Raw genomic sequence first — 22784 nt, forward strand, 5'->3', positions numbered from 1 at the left:
ATTCTGTGACTAGGTTTTTGTTAAGGTAACAAACAACCTCTAAATTTTAGTGCGTCTACATCACAAATGTTTATTTCTTGCTCATAATTCATGTTCCTGTGTGTAGGCTGGGGCTCTGCTCCACATCTGGCTCTACCTCAACACTCGGCATGACAGAACAGCCGGAATCTGGAGCCATGCCAAGAACTATGGCTGAGGGAAAGGAAATGTGTCAAATCATCCACTGACTCTTAAAGCTTCCACATGGAAGACACCCATTCACATTCCATTGGCCAAAGCAATTCATGTGGCCATGCCTAACTTCAAAGGGGGTAGGGGAGTTCACTCCTACCAGGTAAGTAGAAGAAGAGGGAACTGAATATTTGGAACAGCATTAATTATGTTAAGAGATTTGAGGAGATTCCTATTAAGCTTATGGTTAAGAGTATTTATATTAAATAGTCTTGAGCTTCACAGTAAAGTAAATGGTGAGGTAATTTGCTGTGAGTACAGGAGGTGAGGACTGTGTGGGGACCCTGAGAGTATGTAAAACATTTGGAACAGTTGTTATATGTAGGTAATTCAATACAGTGGTAATATAAAAATAAAAGGAGTTGAGCAATTTTGAAGTCCCAGCTGAAGTTAGCTACATATTCACAGTGCATCTAAGCACTGTGGGATATTCTCCAGCAATGCTTCATAGCTCAAGACAAAATATATTTAGCATTATAGGATGACCAACAATAAATATACCACTAAAATAGAAGTAAAGACCATGCTTGAATTTGGGTAATTGTGCTAATTTGAGGCATTCTTTTCTTCCCAATGGCTCATATAACATTTTGGAGAGTTCAACCTCATTTATTCTACTTTGAATAAATCCAAATGTAATGAAGTGAAACCTATGAAGGAAGACTTGCCTGTGGCTTGGCTGGAATGATCTGCCCATGAAATGTTATTGACAAGATATAATTCTTGGCCTCCAACAAGAATCTTTAAAATATTTTTCAACTTGAAATATGCATATGTGAGAGCATCTATTGTTTCGTCTTCAGTTTATAAGAGGTTTGGGAAACAAAAAGGAATGATAAAAGAAATGATTATTTGTGGATTGAAGAGAAAAACCTAGGAAATCTAAAACTTGGCCATTGGTCCTCTCTACTTGTACTGAGGGTGAGAAGAGACAATTAGATTATATGCAACAGAGTTAACTTCTCCTTTGAAACCATGGATGGGGTGGCAGGGTGAAGATTGGATCTGGACCCAGGAGGGGCTGCTCTAGTGATTGACAACAATGGGAAAATTCTGAGGTTGATTGTTAAATGTTGGAGGAGCATACTGGCCAATTGATGACCAAATCATAACCAAAAACCTATAGAACATAAACAGATAGCTGCTTAGTACCTCACCTTCAGCACACCCTTGATGTGACCTACAACAAAATAATAAGTAGGAGAAAAGTACATAGTGTCCTAGTCCTGTAATACCACCAACCTTGTCCACCCATCTACAAACCTGAACCTCATCACCTCCTAGATAAAACCATGAATAAGACAGAGGCAACTGAAAGAGTAACTGCCTTTACAAAAGGCTTTTAAGAGGGCTGTAAAGAAAGTTTTTAGTACCTGTAATGAAAATGCTTTAAAAAAAGTTGACAGCCATCTGTCTTGAAAGTTTTAGATTCCATTCCATAGATAGGCTGAGTTTATTAATTCAATGAACCTTTCCTGAGTCCTGTTGGGGAGAAGAACCACATTAGTCACACATAGGGAGTACACAGCTGAATAATAATGGCCACTATCCTTATGAACCTTGTAATACAGCAAAAAGTAAAGGAGTAGTTGTAGACCTCTAAAGCTAGAAAGAATATAATAAGAGCCATAAATAAGGCAGAAACAATGCCAAGGGAGTTTCAGATGGAGCAATGCTCATATTAGTTGTGTGAATGGGCAGGATTTCTCTATATTGAAAAGAAGTGTCAGTTCAAGTAGAATAAATCACATAAACACAGATGAAGGAAAATGAAGTATATTCTGGAAATACAGTGTACCAGTTTAGCCAGAGAAAAGAATGCTACTAAACCTAGGAGATAAGCTTGAGAATGTTCAAGGAAGATAGGTTATGCGGAGCCCAGAATGCTGGAATATGAAGAATGTGTTTTATTTGGTTGACAACGGGAAGACACTCAAGGGTAGACTTCTTCCATGACATGATCAAAACTGTATTTAAGGAAGCTATCACTCTGTCGTCTGAAGTAATCTAGAGTAGTGAAGATTGGAGGTCAAGGTAACTAGCTAGAAGGCTTTTTTCAATAGCTCCAGGTAAGATATAAAGTCTTGAATAACTATGGTGACAGAGGGAATAAAAGCAGCATCCAGGGTGGACAGATGGCTCAGTTGGTTAGAGTGTGGGCTCTGAACAGCAGGATTGCTGGTTCAATCCCCGTGTGGGATGGTGGGCTGCGCCCCCTGCAACTAGGATTGGGAATGGCAACTGGACTTGGAGCTGAGCTGCTCCCTCCACAACTAGATTGAGGTCTGACGACTTGGAGCTGATGGGCCCTGGGGAAACACACTGTCTCCCAATATTCCCCAAAAAAATTTATATAAAAAAAATAGCAGCATCCATATGCGAGTAGCAAGACTTGGCAGCTGATTGGATATGGGGAAAGGTGAGGAGCAAATTTGACTTTGATGGTTTGAGGTGAGGAAAGCTTTTAATGGTGTCATTAGTAAAAAAAAGTCAAATCAAAAGCATGAAGAGCCATTTGGGAGGAGATACTGTTCTCTAACCCCAAATACTTTGGGCAAGTTCATCTAAATTCTCTGGGTCTCTTTAAACTTCTCCTGTACATTTAAAAGAGTTGTGATCACTAAATAATTGGTAGTGATCCGTAGGACCATATGAGCTGATGTGAGGAGAGAAGGGTGAGATCCCTTTGAAGTACCTTGAGTTTGTGATACGTGTGGACTCTCTGCCGGTTATGCCTCACATGCAAAGAAAACTCAGAGTTTAGAATTAGAAAATATGGAAGGACAGACTACTTAAATATGTTCAAGACCATTCAGACCCCATTTTAATGTGTATAAAATGTTGTGGGAAACTATCCCTTTGGCATAAATTTTGTACATCTGGGTTGTATCCCAAAGTGTATTTCTTTTGGAAAAAAATGATGCAAATGTGTTAAACTATGTTTGAGTTAGAAGCAGGTGAAAAAGTATCTTTTACTATTGTTAAAGGACCTAAAATTCCTTTTGGTGCATTGCTTATAATGAGAGTTTAAAAGTTGAAACTTCATAGGTGTCAAGTTATCACTGAGGAATTTATTACTTATTAATAAAGTCATTGTTACCATTGAAAACAATCTTGTGCAGAAAGCAAGATCATTTTCATAAAATTGCCTCAAGTGGAACAATAGAAGCTCAATTTCTTTGAACTTTACTGAGGTGAATGGATCAGCAGACAGGGAGGAGTAATGGAAGAGACATGAATAGGGAAACATGATAAAACTGAAAAAATATAGTCTTCCTTTTCACTCTCCTCTATGTTTATTAAAGAGGAAATTAAAAGCAACAACTTGAAATTGCTCAGTGTTTAGGTTCCAGACATAAATGCAGAGAGGCTAAGAACTGAAAAATGAACTTTCTTTTTCACCATGGTACACATTCTTCAGCAGTTCATTTAATAGTCTAATCCTACTTTTTAGAAAATGGTGTGAAACATGAGAAGCACAAGTCTAGCACGTTTTTGCTTCTTTGTTATTTGCATATAGAGGTATAATTTGTTTGTACATGTGTGTCTTTAGGTTAGTGTGTAAGTACAAGGATTTAATTTGAAGGTTCCATTCTTTCACAGATGACATGGTGGGAGACCAGTCTCCTTTTCAAACTACTACATATGTCAAAAGTTCACAGAACTGTGGGGGTGGGGGCAGTCCATCCAGATGGAGACTTATGGAGAGATTCACAAGGTCTGTTCACATGTTAATCTAATGAGTAACAACAGCATTCATATTTTACTTCAACCTCTTTGGGGTAGATAGGCAGGCTCTAAGATAGCCACCAAAGATCCCCTTTACCTTCTGGCATTCATGACCTTTTGTAATCCCTTCTCTTTGAGTGCAGGCTGGCTGCTACATCTAACAAATAGAATATCACAAAGTGATGACTGATTAGGTTCCAAAAAGACTCTGACTTTGGTCTTGAACACATACCCTCCCTCCCCCAGCCGTCTCTCAAGGACACCAGATGTCACGCTGTGAGCTGTCCAAAGGAGAAGCCTATGCAGCAAGAAACTGATGTCTCCAGCCAATGGCCAGCGAGAACTACCGTACATACCTGACAACATCCATGTGATTTGAGATTGGAAGCAGATCCTCTCTCAGTGAGCCCTGAAATGATGGCAACCACTGCTGACACCTGGAATGCAGCCTCGTGAAATACCTTGAGCCAGAGGCACCCAGTTTTAAATGTGTATTGTTTTAAACCACTAAATTTTAGGGTAATTTTTTTTTTATACAGAAATAGAAAATAATACATTTTCTTACTGTAAAAGACTGGTGAATTGACCAACAGTCAGGTAGAAACAGATTTGTTTAAAGTCAAATATGCTTCTGGAATACCATATGGTTTATCCCCAGAACAGCAAGAATTTGTAAAGACGCTATATCGAATGTGAAATAAGTTTAGTGAAGTGGATCTTTTCCTTTATAGAGTAGACATTACTTCTGGTGAAACTCAAATTTCATGAGCTCTATTCTGGCTCCTGAAGACATAGGATCATTAGGAGTCTTGTAGGATCATTGGGAATAACACATTCTGTGCCATATACTCTTTCATTCCTTCCCTATTGTTTTAACCAACTGAGTATATAAATATAATAAATACCATATACAGACTAATGGTTTTGTATGTATTATTTGTGTGCACCTGAACTCTCTTTGCTAATATTAAGCTGTTGTACTACCAATCTAGTATACTATACATTAATTATACTATATACTAATCTAGTATACTATATGCTGATATACTGTATATGCTAATACTAATGTCCTAGTCAACATACCTCCTTTACTTTGGTGTCATCATCCTGGCCTATGTCATTAGTTGGTAACATTGGAATATCCAAGGCTTTGTAAGTTTCACTTTTCTATTAGATTTTCCTGTTTTCTTCAGGCAAAGCTTTTTGAACTCCTTAGCATTCTCTTGATATCAATATGCTAGGCCACCTTATATTGAATTATAATTTTAAGTGATAATATATTACTTCTCCACTTCAAACCCCCCCGCCTCCCACGTCAGATTCTACACTCTTCAAGGCAGAAAATATGTCATTCTTACTTATATCCCAGCCTCAAGCCCAATCACAATGCCGACAACAGAGTAGGCACTCTAGACACCTCTACTGAACAAAAAAATAGAAAAAGAATAAATGAAGAGGACTTCTCCATCTTCCTTTTGAGCATCAATATGACAAGAGTACTTTGGATTTTATATACATGACTTAATGTACATCATGGCAATCTATCTCATGGACGATGTACTGGGTATCTAATTTGTCCCTGCATTGTGATAAGCAGTGCAAGAAAGTCAGAAAATGAATGCTCTACCTTCAAGGAGCTTGTCATCTGATTAGTAACTTTCATATCCTAATTGAAAAAACAGGTATTGATTTGTCATTTAGTCATTTGCTATTAGGAAATTGTATGACCAAGCAAACAAATAGTTATGCTATCCATCAGTGAAAGAGGATTCTGCTACCCATTTTAACCAAAAAAGTAAAAATAAAAAAGAAATCACAGTGTATTTTCCATATGTGTTTCTTTCATTCTTTCATTTTCTTTTGGTGCAAAGTTCCAGTCAACATACAAAACCTCTTTGAAAAAAAAAAAAAAGAAATTTATGTAGAAATTTATTTAATCCTAAGTGATGGGAGACAAAAAACTCTTTCACCTAACTCAAACCACATAAAGGACTTTCAAAAACATTTGAGCATTCCTGGGCTCTGTTCCCTCCACATATCCTACTAGCCAGACAAGGAAGTAGCTCTTTCCCTATGTGAAATCTCTTCTGTTGGACAATTAGTTACATGTCTTGGGATCTCATTTCCTAAGGTCCTGCCAGTGACCTTCTCTTAAAAACCATTAATTCTTGTGAGATTCTGGCCAGGTTAAGTTTGGTCTGGCTCCTGGACAAGGGTGATCCTGGGCAGTCTGTGTAGCCTAAAGCAGTATTACACATCACCCTGGAGTCAGAACAATTTTGGCCCTCCAATGACTGGCTCAGAAAGGTAAAATGACTGGATGAAGCCTCGCTGTGTAAGTCATAACTCTATAATCACAATTGTGTATTTTTTTTTAATTTTAATAAAAGGATTTGGCTTTGGGGTGGCAGGCAGCAGTGGTAAGCCCTTCCAGGGAGTTCTTATGACCCTTGCCAGGGTTATTTATACTCGATGAAATGGTTCCTTGAGTCCTGCCCAATGGCTGGTTCCCCACCTATATATCCAAGCCCCATCTAAAATCAAATCAAACCATAACACCTATGTCTGTGTCTCTTTCCCTGAACAGTTGGTGTTTTATAAGGTTACCTTGGAACTCCTCTGGCCTTTCCGTTAAAACAGATCAACACTTGTTGACTAAGGCTGGTACTTTGTTCCAGGGAAAATAAAAGGTCAAGAGAAGTGAGGAGCATTTCATTTTTGACTATCAGCTAAATACATATTTATTTTTCTTCATTTAAGACATATAACCTTCCAATGTGTCTATCTAACAGAGGAAAAACACATTCTCAACAGTGTACATTGGCCATGTACTGGGCTACAGCCTTCTGCTTTTCATTGGTAAAATGGTAATATAAAGGAAGACAAAGCAGGACCAAGCTGGGAAGCAATGATGATAAATGAAATAAAAAAGAGTAAGCACCGACATGAAGAAGAATCATGAATCCTTTGTTTTTATTTATTTATTGGAAGGTAACATTTCCTGACTATTCTGGGTAATATGGCAAAGACACTATTTCACATATGTAGACACTATATTTCATTTGTTAAATCAGTCACTAAATGTTCACTGAGTAGAACCCAGGCTCTTGAAAGACACTGAAAGACTGGGTCAGTTGTTTCCCCTGAGATTTAGATCCTCTTTGTGGGAGAAGATTCCCAAATCCATCTCAGTCCACTGTGGCATTGATTTCCCGAGTATTCTCTGAATAGGGATGGCCTAGAGTGGGACTCCTAGGCTGCCCTAGAATGAGAATCATGTTTCAGAGGGTTCCAGGATTGTAGTGGCCTTAGCGATCTTGGTACCAGGCTGTTCTCCTAACCATCTCTGTTTACTTTAGGTCTCAGTCCAGGCAGAGGTTCTGGGGAAGCCCATTTAAATGTCTTACTGAAACTTTTATAATGCTTAATTTCTAGAGGAGATGCATTTGCCTACTCTGTGACTGAGGGAGAAACTATTACTACCACTCCTCCTGCTGCTGCTAATGCCATTTATTCCATAACAGCTTTAATGAGTGTGATTAATCTTCATAACCAAGATCAATATTCTCATCTGTTTTGACACATTAGAAAACTGAGACTCTAAGAAAATAAGTAATTTACTTGCCGAAAGTGTTAACCAGCTAGTAAGAAGTAGAACCAAAATTTGAGTCCTGATCTTTCCATGCCAAAAAGAAATGCCAGTGTTATTTGTTAATCACCAAAAGAATTTGGTTAACTATAAACTCACTTAGAATTTAAGTACGAAAATTTATCTTTTTCGTACCTTGAAATTTCTTAAATATACATTTTTACATATAGCCTACTACAATTCAACTCATCAAATATCTTCTGAGTGCCAAGGATATGACAGGTTGTGTTTTGACATTGGGGTTAGAGCAATGAACAAAACAAATTCAGTTTCTGATCTCAGTTTTATATTGTTTATTTTTGACTCCTAGCAAGGGAAGACAGGAAACAAATAAACAAACAAACAAAAAATCTATACACAGGTGATGATAAATTAAGTGAAAAACAATGAAGCAAACTAAAGAAATAGATACTGGGAGAGGTAGGGGACATTTGTGTTACTTTCGAATAGGTTAGAAAGGAATGCCTTACCAATAAGGTAACATTTGAGAAGAGACTTGGAGGAAATGGTGGAGTGAGCTGTGTGGATACCTGATAGAAGAGTATTTCAGTGCAAGGAACCCCAAGTGCAAAGTTCTTAAATGTGGAACCATCTTGATGTCTTCCAAAAATTGCAAGGAAGTAAGTCCACCTGGAGCAGATGGAGGAGGGCTCAGCAACTGGAAGGAGAGGAGAGATAGGAGAAGGATGTGATTGGACTTGGGTTAGAGAGGCAGGTGAGAGCCAGATCATGTTGGTCTTGAATGGTCATGGACATGACAAGGAATTTGGATTTCATACTGAGACTGGAAGCCATTAAGTGAAGTTTGAACAGAGGAAAACATGATCTGACATAGTTTTTTTAAAAAATTTCACTTATGCATGCTGTATCAAACCCAGTATGGGAGCAAGTGTGGATTAGAGAACCCATATGAATGCTACTGGTAGAATACAGGTGAGTCATGATGAAGTCTTGAACCAGGGTGGGAAGAATCATTGAATTCAGGGCATAAGAGAAAGAGGCAAGTCAAGGATGACTCCAAGTTTTTGTCTTTAGTAGATAGAAGGATGGAGTGTTATTTGTTGAGCTAAGGAAGCTGTGGGAAGGGACAGTGTATTTGGGGAAGTGTATTAAGGGGGATCACAATTTTTGTTTTGGACATGGTAAGTTTGAGAGGTGTATTAGCTATTCAAGAGGATCTGTCGAAGAATTGGCTGGATATTAGAATCTGGAGCTCAGGGCATAGATTAGAGAGGTAGACACACATTTAGGAGACATTGATGTATTCAAAACCGTAAGACTAAAGGATATCATTTAGGTGAAAATAAAAAGTGAGTGATACAGAGAAAAGATAACCTTCAAGGACTGAACCCTGAGGTATTTCAAGTCCTCGTAGCCAGGAAAATTGGGAGGACCCAGCAAAGGAGACTAATCCCCAGCAAAGGAACAATCAGTAAAGGAAAAAAAGGAAAATTAAGAATGGTAGTTCTTCAGCTCAGGAAAGGGAGACTATCAGGACTTAGGTAACAGTAAACAGCTATCAATAGAGGTTATTAGGTCAAGTATAGTGGGGACTGACCTAATTTCATTATGGGAAACAGAAATATTAACTGTGAGGAGTCTGGTGGCACAGCTATGGAATGGAATGAAGAAAACATTTTTGCATAGAATTATTTTTTAATAACCAATGCTTTCTAAAAAATTACTCACTTGACAGTTATATCCTAAAACTTACATTCCTTTCAGTTATATATAAAATATAATCACAGTTTCCCCTATTTTACTTTCTAGAACTTGTACCTATCTGGTGAATACTTTCTGGTGAAATGCCTTTGAAAATAGTGGAACTAGTCATGAACCTTCAAAGAAGGAAGACTTCTCTCATCTCCTTCAAACGAACGTCAGTCTCACATAGTGTATGATGCAGAGTTGGATTCCCTTGACCTTTTCAAAGTGTAGTTATTACAATATCCTTCTGATAATCAGGGGGAATGTGGTAACAATACACAAAAAAGAGCGCTTGGCCCTTGAGTGGGCCCTTAGCCTTGAGATGTCATCTGACAACTTTCATAAAGCAGAAAATGCAGTGCCCACCAAGGTCCTCTTGTATTCTTCACCTTGCCTTCACAAATCTATGAATACTATTTCTTCTTTTCTTAAATTTTTCCTCAACAAAATATTTGGTACTGTTCCTGGATGATTATGCCACTTAAAATTAGGTGGTGACTGATTAGCCTTGAAATACATAAATAACAAAGATTAAATTCTGAAGAAGAAACAGTATGGATTGGAACACACAGAATTTCCTTTAAAAATAAAATGGCGGGTTGGGGGCGGTAGTGTTGGATTTTCATCTTACTTTTGAATAATCCCAGATATTTTTTTTCTGGAGTGCAAACCAAAACAAAACAACAATCACCAAAAGGTGGGAGGGTCGGGGAGAGAGAGAAACAAAATGAAGCAATGGACCGAATCAACTCATAGCTATAGAACACTGGGAACCTTTAGGGTTGTTTATATTATTTGTACCCCTTCATGAGACTCAAGCTCTTTGAAGGTAATAATATAGGCAAGTCAAATTATTCCCAAACTAGCTTTTTTCCCCCATATTACTTGATGAAATGAAGTAAATGATAATACTGTTACTAAATTTTAAAATTCTCAAGGGTTCTTTTTGCGTATTTTCTATATAAACTTTTTGGAGTCGGTCATGAATTGTACCGCTAAGGCTCACAGACAGGGTCTCACTAGCATCCAGTGCTTGCTCTTGCTTAATAAGGACCACCATGGTGTTGAGCAAAATGCTTGTTATATCTGTAAATCAAAAACAGGCATTTCAGAGCACCCAGTTCTATAACACTTTTTACAAAGCACATGGGATAGTTTTGTAGAGGCCCAGGCCAAATACAGAAGCAGCACTTATTCCAAGAGGTTTCCAATGGTTCTGAAATGCAGTTAATAGATTTTGTCCCCTCCTCAGACTAGAGCATAGTAACTATGTTTGTTGCCAGTGCCAAAATTAAGGGAAATGGGAAATGCATTTTTGATAACCCTTCTTTCTGTTCTGACTTTAAGTACCCATTTGTTCAAACTCCTTACTTTTCTCTCCTTAATCCATGTTCCCAGCACTTAGTTAAGCTTTTTGTTTCCAAATATACACAAACATACATATGAAGGTCTTTTCCTACATTGTTTTTCCCTTACATCATTCATTCCTTTGTCTATTTATTCTTTCATTCACTCATTAGTAAGTTAACAAATATTTTTCTCAGAGCTTACCATGTGCTCAGCAATGTGCCAGGTACTGGGTATAAACTGGTAGACAAGACATGTTTCTGTGTTGTGGATATTAACGGAAAGAGTCAAGAATATAAGACAAGAGTAAAGAGGGGGAAAAAAGGAAAATATAGGACAGTGATAAGTGACAGTAAGAAAATTAAATAAGGTTATATTTTAGTAAGTGGCTGGGTGGCTCCATTAAAACATACCTTCTTGTACTAGATTATCCTAGGACTTCACTCTTGGACTTCCAAAATTGCAAATATTCTGAAAAACTATGTTTTTCTGTAAAAATTTTCCATTATTTCTTCTTCTTTAGTATAATGTCTAACATTTGTACCTTAGAGATAATGTCACCACCCAAATGAGTAACTAATAGTAGACATTTCAAGTATCAAAACAACAGATGAGATATTTGGGAGTAGATCATGGTTTTTTACCTAGGCTGCCCCAGAGTTTGGCTCTGCATAGCTCTTCTTCTTTATTTCTTTTATAGATTTCTCAGTCTAAATCTGTCTCTTGAGCTCTTGGTGCTTCTGGTTTTTTCCACTGTATTGCACAGGAAAGGACTTATAACCACTCCCCAGTGAGTTGTTTCTCTTTTGTCTTTTTGGCCCTGTCCCCATTCAAATACAGCTCACCTCACAGCAGTAGTTGTCTATCATTGCCTTCTAGCCATGTCATACTATCCCTGTCTGAGTTTTGCCCCTCTGAAGGCCATCTCATCCCATACACAGAGGTCTTTTTTGATTTTTGATTTTTTTACTGGAGAGTGACAAGTTGTCTAACATTTCAAGGAATGAAAGCCTAAATAAAGGCATTTTCTTGCGTCTTAAAAATTCCTTTTGGCTCCATGCGACTTTGGGTTGCCACCTTTCCAAAGAAAATGAAAGACCGAGATCATTAGTTTACAAACTTTATGAGTCTCTGAAATTCTTAAGGGCTGTTTTTCATGCTTTAGACTCCAAACTCTTATTGCAGAATTGGGCCAGTGCCGGCTACTGGTGGAACAGACACAAAACAAACATATCCCAAATGGCCATGTTATTTCTCTTTCAAGGAACCCTTAGGGGTATTGTTAGTCTGAGGAGAAAGACGGGAAGGAAGACCAGATCTATACCCACCAAGTACACCAGCCTCAAAACCGGAGATAATCTCAGGATGGCAGAGGAAGAGACAAACTGAATAACATAGTCTGCAGATGAAGCAAGCACAGACTGCAATGCACAGTAAAGGTATAAATGCTGCCTGCCCCTAGATGGCATTTTAGGACACAATTCCTCAAGACTCAAATCAGTCTTGTGGGTTCCTCTCCTGGTCCCCGGGAATATCCAACTGTGGTAGAGTCTGGCATCAATGTCTTTTCCCCTAGAACAGAAAGAAGTCTATGCATCTACTGCAGACCCTGAGAACACTGCCAGCCACTAAAACTGAAAGTCAGCTCACTGGAATTCTGAAATTTAACGAAATAGTGTCAGAAGCCCCATTCTAGATTGATTTTCTATGTAGTGTCAAAAACTGGCGGTTTAAAAAAAGGGGTCCTTGGCTCTCTATGCCAACCTCTCCTTTGGGCAAATGAGATTGAAGCCTAAATAGGTACGAGTAGAGTTACTTGGCTTCTGTCTGCATGGCAACTTAAGAACAAATACGTATGCAGTAAAATGGAAAACTGATGACAATATATGAACTCGAATACACACATTACTAATAAATTGAAGTTTGACTTTTAGAAAGTTACTTAGTCTCTGTGAACTAAATTATATATACATATAGACACATATAAACCGGAGGTGCCAAAAAAATGTATACAAGTGGATACTTTGGTCAATGTTGCTCAAGCAGTAGTTTGCTGTAATCAGAAGTGTCTGGACGCTGATGGTAACCACTCTGAGCACCTCTTATAATTGCAGAAGTCAGACATGACGTGTATTCATATTTTGTTATCGGTATGTATTCATATAGTTTTTTCCTTTCTTAAAAAGCGTATACATTTTTTTGGCTATATATATGTATATATAAAACAGAAATTTATAAAGCCATATACACTATGACTGGTTTTATAAAGGATGCTGAACTAATAGCTGGAAGTCAGTCATTTATTCATCAGAGCACTTCATGCTATAAAAATTTCCAAAGTATTTCGTCCTAAAATAATTGAAACATATGTAACATGCTGTAACTTTTTAGGAAAGAAAAGCTTTCAAACTTAGTCTATGTGTTTTGGAATATTCCTTAGGCTACTACATAATTTAGATTTAGGAGTTAAAACAAGTAAAACATTACAACTGCTTCCATGAGTAGTCTATAAACATTTTTGGTTATACACACCACTACAATCCTCATTAGATTAAAAATAACAAGATTTCTCACATAGACCAAATATAGTATAGTTATATGTTTATAAATCATATCTACATATTACTGAACTAATATGCTTAAATTTAAATTATAAACGAGAAATTAAAAATAAAAGTGAAATGGATATTTTATTATTTTATTTACTAACAATATAAAAGTGCTTTCTATTCACTTAATTATTTTTTGAAAATAAATATTCTTCCTTATTCTAAAAATCTTAGTTTCCTACGTTACGCTATGGTGATTCAAAAATCTGGTTTTAGGTTTGGATTATTTTATATTTGATACTAATAGATGCTTTAGTTTTAAAAAGATTACTAAATAATAACCCATATGTCCAAGTGAAACTGAATTCAAAATACACTAGAATCTTTCATTTGGAAAATATTTTGACTAGAGTATTCTAATTTCAAGATTATCGTTTGGGCAGATGAGACTTTTGATAGATATCAATTTGCCAACAAAGTAACGTAACAATAGAAATATTCTCTCCTGAATTCTCTTTATAGAAGAGGATTCTTTTAAAAAGCTGTTTCTTACTTGATGCTAAAATGTCAACTCCATCTTGAAGGGTTAATAAATAGTGTTTATTTTTAAGAAAATACCTGCTAGTAGAATACTACCAACCGTAATTAGTTATCCCCTCAGAGGCCAACTTTGTAATACAGGTCTTTTTGATGGATGTCTTTAGCTTATCTTTAAATTCAACAAGGCTACGTAGTTTGAGTGGGGACACAAGAGTGCATGTGAAAATTCTAAAAATAGTCTTGTTAAATGTTAGCAAAATTAAATTTGTTTTTCCTTTTCCTTCCCTGCTCCAATGAATCAGGTTGCCTGTCCCCTTTGGTGCATACAGCCCACTGCGGACGCCACTAATGGACTGTTGATTTACCCATGTTGTCTGTTGGCGTCAGTCCACCCTCTATACTCCGCTCAGTAAAGCAGCAACTGGGAAAAGGTGTTCTACATTTTCCAGATTGCTTTGCTACCTGGCTTCCCCTTAGGTTCTGCCAAAGGAGAGTAATAGAGGCAGATTAGAAGACAGGAAGAGGAGAGAACTTTGTTCTTTTTTCTTGTTTTCCTATTAGCATTGCCCTAGGGTAGTAATTTACCCAGACAGCAGCAACAGTTCAGCCCAGCAGAGGTAATTCACGCCATTTTCTAGTTTCTTTCAGCACTCCCAGAGCCAGGCTCTTCGTCCCAGTTTGGGTCCCAGCAGAAGATAGGAGGTGTTACTTTTCTAAAGGTCTAAGCACATACTCTGCAGGGGATTCCTCTGAGCTTCTAAAATCTGATAGCCTCAAAGGCTTCCATTCTGTTCTCTCTGACCTAAGGCTGATAGCTGCTTCCTTAAGTCATTATCTCTGGGTTGAAAAAAATGTTCTGTTTCATGCTTTTACTCCTTCGACACCTGCGTAACCATTTCTCTATATTAAATTCTCTTTCTTGAAATACCTACTATAGTTTCTGTTTTCTGATTGTACCTTAACTTAATACAACTGATTTAGACAGTATGAAACCTTAGAAGTCTCCACTTTATTAAAGACAGGAGCTAAACAAAGATGACCAGATATATTAAAAATCTAACTGTGAAAAGCAAAATAATAATTTTAAAGAAAATTTAGGGTCCTATCATTATGACCTCAGGAACGAATTTTTAAAGAAGATATAAAAATCACATGCCATAAATGAAAAAAGGATAAATTTGAATATATTCAAGTCTAAACTGCCTGTGTCAAAAGATACAAAGGATACTACTATAAAAAAAGACAAGTAATACACTGGGAGAAGATACAATGTTTATAATCGATAAACCGTTAAAGTCTAGACTATGAGAAAAAATTCTAAAAACTAACACAAACAAACCATTCAATGGAAAAATGAATAAATGACTTAAATGAAACTTTTATGGCTAGCAACATTAAAAGTTTCTCAACCTCATTTGTAGACATGAAAATGCAAATGAAACCAACAAAAAGACACCATTTCACCATGAAGGCAAAATTTCAATGTCTGAAAAATGGCAACATTTCAGTCTAAAACGCAATGACGTTGGGAAAGAGATGCTCAGACATACTTCTGCAGAGGCATAAATTGTTTCAAGTTCTTTAAATTTGGAAATATCTAATACAAGTGAAGATGTGCATAGCCCATGTACATGACCCAACAATTTCACTTATACAATATGCATAAAGAGACATGTGCTGGGATGTTTGCTGCAACATTGTTAATAAATAGCAAAAAACTTAAAACATTTAAATATCCATTAATAGGGGAATGGATAGATATTCATATAGTCGAACTATTTACTGTTTAAAAAGATAAAAGAAAAATCTGTATTTCCCAACATCGAAAAAAGCAGATGCTCTTTTCTGGAAAATAAAAATATGATCAGTATGGCTTACAAAAAAGAAAGGCAGTAGCTCACATAAAAAGAAACCTGAGGTAGGATAGCCTGAAGATTCGTTACTATAGCTTCTCTCTGTTTTGTTCATATTTCTGATCTGCCATCATTATTATGTAGACATATCTGCAGGCTAGCTTCTCAAAGTAGCAAGATGGCTGCACAATTCTAAGTTTCACATTCAGATGTGACAACATCCAGCAGAAGATGAAGCCATTTCTTTCTGTGCTTTCAAAAATAAGCAATCTTTCCCAGAAGCCTAGCAGGACTCTGCTTGTTTTGATAGGGTAGGCAGATAGATAGAAATGAGCAGGAGAAGGAGAGAGCTAGTCACAGTTAGAAAGCCCCTTGCTGCAGCTCCTACTTGGGTCAAGACCCCTTGCAGCTGCCCTCACTTAGGGTACCAATTCCTTACTAGCCCAGCAGGATTCCAGGCTTATGTACACCCGTAAATCAAAGGGATGTGTTGTTTAAAGCCAGAGAAGGGGGGAAGACATTCCATTTATCAGAGTACACATCCTGCTTGTCAGGACCACCAATACCTTACTAGCTCAGCAGGATTCCAAGCTTACACATACCCCTGAATCAAAGGGATGTGTTGTTAGAAGCCAGAAAAGGGAGGAAGATATCCTCCTTATCAGAATATACATCCTGCTTATCAGAACCCTTTTAGTGAGCTTCTCAAACAAATCCTAAAAAGAAAATTGACAGAGACTACTTTGAGAACCAAAAGGGAGGACTGGGTATCAGCAGGAGAGGAAGAGATTAAAAAGATGGGAGAGGGGAGGCAATTCTACCCATAGAAAGAAAAGCCTTCATACAATGTAAGGAGGGGGCTTTTTCCTCCTGGGATTGGTCCGCTCCACATCTTAGTGTGTATGTGCCTTTACTAAGAAACTTTTTACTGTCCTATTTATACCTGCACAAAACGATGTCTCTCGATGAATTCTTTCCCTTGAGAAAACAAAGAGCCACGGAATATTACCATAACCCGGTAACAGTTTCATTGACCAGAGTTATGTCACATGGTTCTGCATAGTCCACTCACTGAGAAGGAATAACATTACCGTGACTTCTTAGCCTAGTTGGTATTTACCCTTGACATGGGGATAGATTCTCCTTTCTTAAAGAATGGAAACTTCAACAAAATTGAAGGGAGAGGGAGGAAATAGTTAATGGTCAGGCAAACACCAACACTACTACAATTAAAAATAGTGCAAGATTTAGAAAGATATGCACAGTTCTGTGCCTTTGTAAATATTTTCAAAGTATACTAAATATGTGTAAAGATACAAACACATATAGTGACTGGTCAACAATGAAGCTGGGCACTTTGTATGGTGACTGTGTTGCCCCATTGCACAACTGGAGCTCACAGGGCATAGTGTGGCAGTGTGCCAAGTTCCAGGGCCTCGTGAGTTTCTGTAGGAACAGAGGGAAGGGAATGATCTGTGGAGAGAGACATCAATGACAGCTTTATTTCTTTTAATAAAGGAGCAGACATAGCTAGATGTTAACATTTGTGAAATCTGGGAGGCAAAATGAAATCCATCATCTTAAATAACAAACAGTTTTGGACCTGAAACCCAGGGTACACTTCATTGTGTTCAAATTCCTGTGTATGGATTATCTGGCTTTTTTGGGGAAAAACAAAGAAAAACAGTATTTCAAAGTACAAAATTGGTACATTTTAACCTGAAGCAAATATATTTACTTTGGCAAAACTATTCAAGATTTATAAATGATGATTAAAATGATCACAATGTTAACATTTCATTGTTACAATTCCAAAAAGGCCATTCTCCAACACGAATTCCCAGACAAAAGTGAACGTGGCTTTTGGCTATTTTTTTAAATTGCTAGTTTGTTTTGAGTTATTCATTCATGTAAATCACTGGGGACTAGGTAAGCTTCTGTTTCCTTCCTCAACTAACCCCTGCTGATGTATGTACATACCCTAAAAGGTTGTACATGTGAGCAGGACCACTGCTTGAGCCCTGGGAAATGTAGTCCAGTTGATCATAAACATAGTCCCTGCATTTCCTTGTTTTTTTTCTTTTTTTTTTTTCCTGTTCATTTGCACTAGTATACATTTTGACTTCTTATGAAAACTTATTGGGGAGATCACTTTGCTATTTCTTAGTTCCCTTTCATCCTCACCCCTACAGTATAATAGGTTTCCATGTAAACTTGGAAAAACAGGGGTTCCCACAGCCTTTTGCCCAAGACCTCAGGGAATCCCTCTTTCTGCCAGGTACAGATCAAGAAGAAAACTACCTTTTGTTTTGGCCATTAAAGCCTTACACTGCTTGAAAAGTGGCACATACTTTTGTAATAAGGGCCTTCTGGCTGATGACTTTTTGTCATTGATATTCAGCAAGTCCAACCAAAAAGATTTCCAAGGATCTGCCACGAGGCTGGTAACTCCTGATTTTACATTCCAGAGCAATGGTGCCCAGGTTCCCCTTAACCGTTGGGAACACTGTGGTTGGAGGGAGTTGGCGCAGATCCCAGAGGCTATAGCCTCCCTGGGGCTTCTCATTTCACTGCTGGCTCATCAATTTACTGGCCCGAAGTAGATCCTGCATGACCCAACGTAGATGCTGCACTGCAAGTCCAGGTTTGGTGTGATCTGAAGTGAGGGGAGTTTCTACCCACCCTCTACCTCCATTTCCATTTCCCAAAGAATAAGGAGGGGCTATTTCAGGACACTCCATCCAAAGCATAGGTAGACAAACCTCATTATAAAAAGCGCTGACAATCACCAATATCTAAGTATCAGATTAAGGAAAGGCTAGTTCTCTGAGTCATAACAGCTTTTCCTCAGTTGCTCTCACTTACACATAAAGGGGTGTCCTTTGTCACTTGTTCTCCATGCACTTAAAATAATGTTGTAAATATTATCCCTGCGTGCTGATGAAGATATCCTTCTCGTGCCGAAGCTGTTTGTTTGTGAATATTATGAGTTGGCATCGTTAACCTTTAGACAGGACTGCAGTTTAGTGGTTTTAAAGAGCATTTAGTGGTGGGTGTAGCTTGAATGATGCAAAAGAATGGTATTAGAGGTCGTTTTGGAGACAAGTGCAATAGTGCTATTTTTCACTTATTTCAAAGAGGATATGAGCAGAGGAATTCTACTGTTGACTCACCTTAAATGAACCTCTTAGCCACAGTCTCAGTTTTCACTGGAGTCAGCAGAAGATTTTTATGCCTACCTGTCACACCAGCATTTTTGAGAATACCTATAGCAGTGTTTCCTTGATCACATTAAATCTGCTCAATTTCCAGCTAGAATTAGCTTCAGATTTCAGAAAAAGGGAGTATATGTGACTTAAATATAATTTTTTGCTTATAGGAATACCTACCTAGAGTGAACATTCTTTAGGTTTTGTATTAGAGCCTTCCTCCTAGAAGTTCAAAGCACTTTTATATATAAAATATCATTTGTCTTCACTCAACTGCTGCAACGTAAGTTGGGGTCAGGTTTTAATTATTTCCTTGTGTTCCATGCAGATGACATGCTATTATTTTATGGTAAGTGAAGACTTCGAAGATATTGTCTCAAAGTAGAATAAAGGAAATCACTGTTTCTTTTCCTGAAAACATGCGTCGCCGTCAAACTTTGGCAGGCCTGTGCCTGACCTTTTGTTCCTTCTATTATCTAAATACTTATTTGGCTTTAACAAAAAAACCTAGCCATGTATGTCTGGAATTATTACTAAATGTAACCCTCAGATTGTAATACCAGTTTGCAATTAAGAAAAGGGTAAGCTTGGCCACGTTGAGGGTTTTTTTAAAAAAAATCTTCTATTAATAACTTAATGCATGGACCACTGTCTGCTTCATCTTTGCTGGATGCTTCTGCCTAAAACATCATGTCAATCCATATTCTTACATTACGTCTTGGCTAATTAGGGTCTTTATTACTGAATATTCCAGATCTCAATCCTGTCAGAGGGCCACAGCAATAGCAGAACAGAGAGAAATGTCTCCATGACCCAGCTCTATTGTCCTGTCTTTATGGGACTTAGTTGAGTGGTTCACATTATTGTTTTGGTTTGTAAGAATATCAACATAGTATAGTAACACTGTAATCTTCTGCTAGCTAACAGTTCCAGCTGGCTATTGTTTATGTCTTCAAAAAAAAAGAAAACAAATGAATTACTGTTCAATGCATGTGGTGAGCTTGGTAACACACATAACTCTTCTCGAACTGGAAATCTGTGAGGGAAACTGGTGGTGGGAAGGTTGGCTACTCCTGTCATCAGTCTGAGGTCAGAGTCCCCAGGGGTGTACAACCCTCTACTTCATAAATTCCCACCTTATTTGGGTTGATTCCTTATCCAGAACCCTGGAGATCCAAGAGTTTCTGAATGCCAAGTACTAAGAGCACAACCAAAATCCATTAAAAAAAAAACAAAAAAACAATTAGAAGCAGGCAGGTCCTACTTCTTGCAGTTACAGCCACTCAAGCAACAGATACATAAGTGACCAATATGCACCAAGCTGGACACTTGGAAGACAAAGGTTCCCCAAAAGACCATTCTTGCCCTCATGGACATTGCAGTCTAGTAGGGGTGACAGACATTTATCGAATGATCACATAAAGAGAAGCAAAATTACAATCAAGGTAGATGTTATCAAGAAGAGATGCATGAAAACCTTGAGTAGATGATTTGTCCTAGTCAGGGAGTTATGAAAAGTGTCCCCAAGGAAGATACACTTGAGCTGAAACTGGTAGTTCAGTAGGGTTGACTAGTCATGATAGGAGGAAGAACAGTCTATCAAAAGGAACTATTTATGTAAATACTGTGAGTCAGGAGGAAGTTTGATAAGTAGTAGGACTTGAAAGAAGGTCTGTTCAGTGGTGAGACCAGAGAGAACATGAAAGAGTCAGTGGGAAGTGCAGCTGAAAATGTCGTGTTAAAAGTTCCATCATGAAGGATCTCTTAGGAATTTTGCTTTGTCTTAAAATGGGAAGATATTCAAGGAGGGAAAGAGTCTGTTACATGATTAAATGGGTGTGCTGTTGGTTTTTCTAAGAATCACTTTGGCTATAAGAAGGAGAAAAGACTAGAGGTGGGGAAAAGAGACCAACTAGGATTCTATTGCTCCAGTCGGAGGATCATGGTAGCTAGGACACTTGCACAGTTGGTAAAAATAAAAGCAGACGCAATGAAGAGATTTAGGAATCCCCCTTGAACTGTTTGGTAGCCCCAGATATTTCTGTTTTTGTATGTCTTTGCATGTCTCCAGATCAAGAGATTTTCCATTCTCCACCAGAGGACCCCCACCCCCCCAATCTCACGATTGTGGCCCACCCCAACTTGATATAGCTGTCTTTCTCTGTGGCTTGCAATTCATGGTCTCCGGTATGGGCTGCTTCCTTTATTGTTAAGTTGGCCTGAGCTACTGCTTTCTAGACATAGCCCATGAACTGTCACCCAGGGTGTGATGAGTACGGCTCTAATGCTAGAGGTAGTATCCACTATCCACTAGGGACCCAGGCTGGTCCCTAGATAGGGGAACCCTTATAAAATGTAAAGGTTCCACTTTGGCCACCTGAGGGGTTACTTAATAATGCTCTATTTTATGTCTTTCCTCCAGGATACACTATTGTTTGGAGAAATAAAAAACCCGAAAGGGTACAGTCATGAGTACGGCCCCACCAGACACAAATGCCACCTCCTTTTATGACCTAGCAAGACTCCCTGATTTAGTACTTTGAGAGCAGAAAGATCAAAGCCATCGTCCGCAGAGCAGATGCCTAAGTTCTTATTACTGACTTCTAAGCAGTACCACTGTGTGAGCAGTGCTGGCTGAGGTTGTGCAGTAAGTGATTTTCATCTCCCATTGGTTTTGCATATTATGTGCAATGAGTGCTTAGAACATACCTGTGGCACGAATAAATTAATCAAAGATAAGTATCTAGTCTGATTTGCATTCAGACTTAGAAAGAAAATACAGTTATAAAGAATAGTTATGTCCTGAAATCTAACCAAAGAATAGTTATGTTCCAAAATCTAACCAAAAATTCAGCAAGAGAGGAAAAGGAAAGAAATTTGCTTGAAACTAGAACCAAGTCAGGACAAGAAAAAACAAATGAAAAAAGAAGGAGGTTTTGGTGAGGAGGTAGCATGGGAAAAATGAGTTGATTCCTATTTTGGCAGGAGAGAAAAAAACTTGGAATTGGTGTGTAATCTGATGGACACAGCGTGACTATGCATGCCCCAGCTGGGTTGACTCCATCTCCTTAGGCTGCTGTGACTACCCCAAGTTCCTTGAAGTTTGAGCTTCTGGACTGAAAATCAGTCTAGACGTTTTATTCTCAGACTTTCCAGAGGAAATTCAGATGGTAACCCTACCAGCATGTCAAATTGAGAACCTGCATTGATCTCACCTCATGACAGCCATTTAGGCAATGCCTAAGACAATTCAAAGGAATAAGGAACTATTTCCACTTTGTAAGAAAGTAAATGCTTCCTTAAAGTCTGTTATGTGAGTTGTTAAAAAGAAAAAAAAAAGTTAATGGAAACTTTTAAACTGCTTGTTTAAATGTTAATATAAAAACAAGGAATGTCAGAATTTTCACTTTTGCTCTTTGTCATTTCTGAACATATTTACGGATTAAGCCAAAAAGCCTTGAATTCCAAAGAAAAGCACAAAGATGTAGTGAAAAGAAGACTTAGGATGAAGATAAGCAAGTTCGAGTTTTAATTCTACCTATGTGAGTTAGAAGTAGCTACTTTATCTTTCTAGGTGCCCATTCCTTCATTTAAAAAAGTAACAGTGTTGTGTAAATGATTTAGAACTTTCTACCTAGAATACTCATTGATTCCACTTAGGATTGATAGTGTAAAGTTGTCCTTTTTATGTGGTATATCTAGTTATGAATACTAAACATTCTTAAATAGAGAAGCAAGAGAGTGTTAATTAAACAACTTGGCCTGGATGAATGTTCTGGACCGTTAAACTGAAGTGGTTCTAATGCTGTGATGACTTACATAAGCAAACCAAAATCTGATTTTTTAAATGCCTCAAGGTTATAAAATCAAAACCAAAGGACAATCACAGTCAACTACACTTTAAACTCTAGTCAATCAACTAATCACTTTTTTTTTTTTTTTTTTTGCTTCTGCCCTTTCTCTGTATAAG

Source organism: Rhinolophus hipposideros (genome assembly GCF_964194185.1).
Source record: "Rhinolophus hipposideros genome assembly, chromosome: 2".
Lineage (NCBI taxonomy): Eukaryota > Metazoa > Chordata > Mammalia > Chiroptera > Rhinolophidae > Rhinolophus > Rhinolophus hipposideros.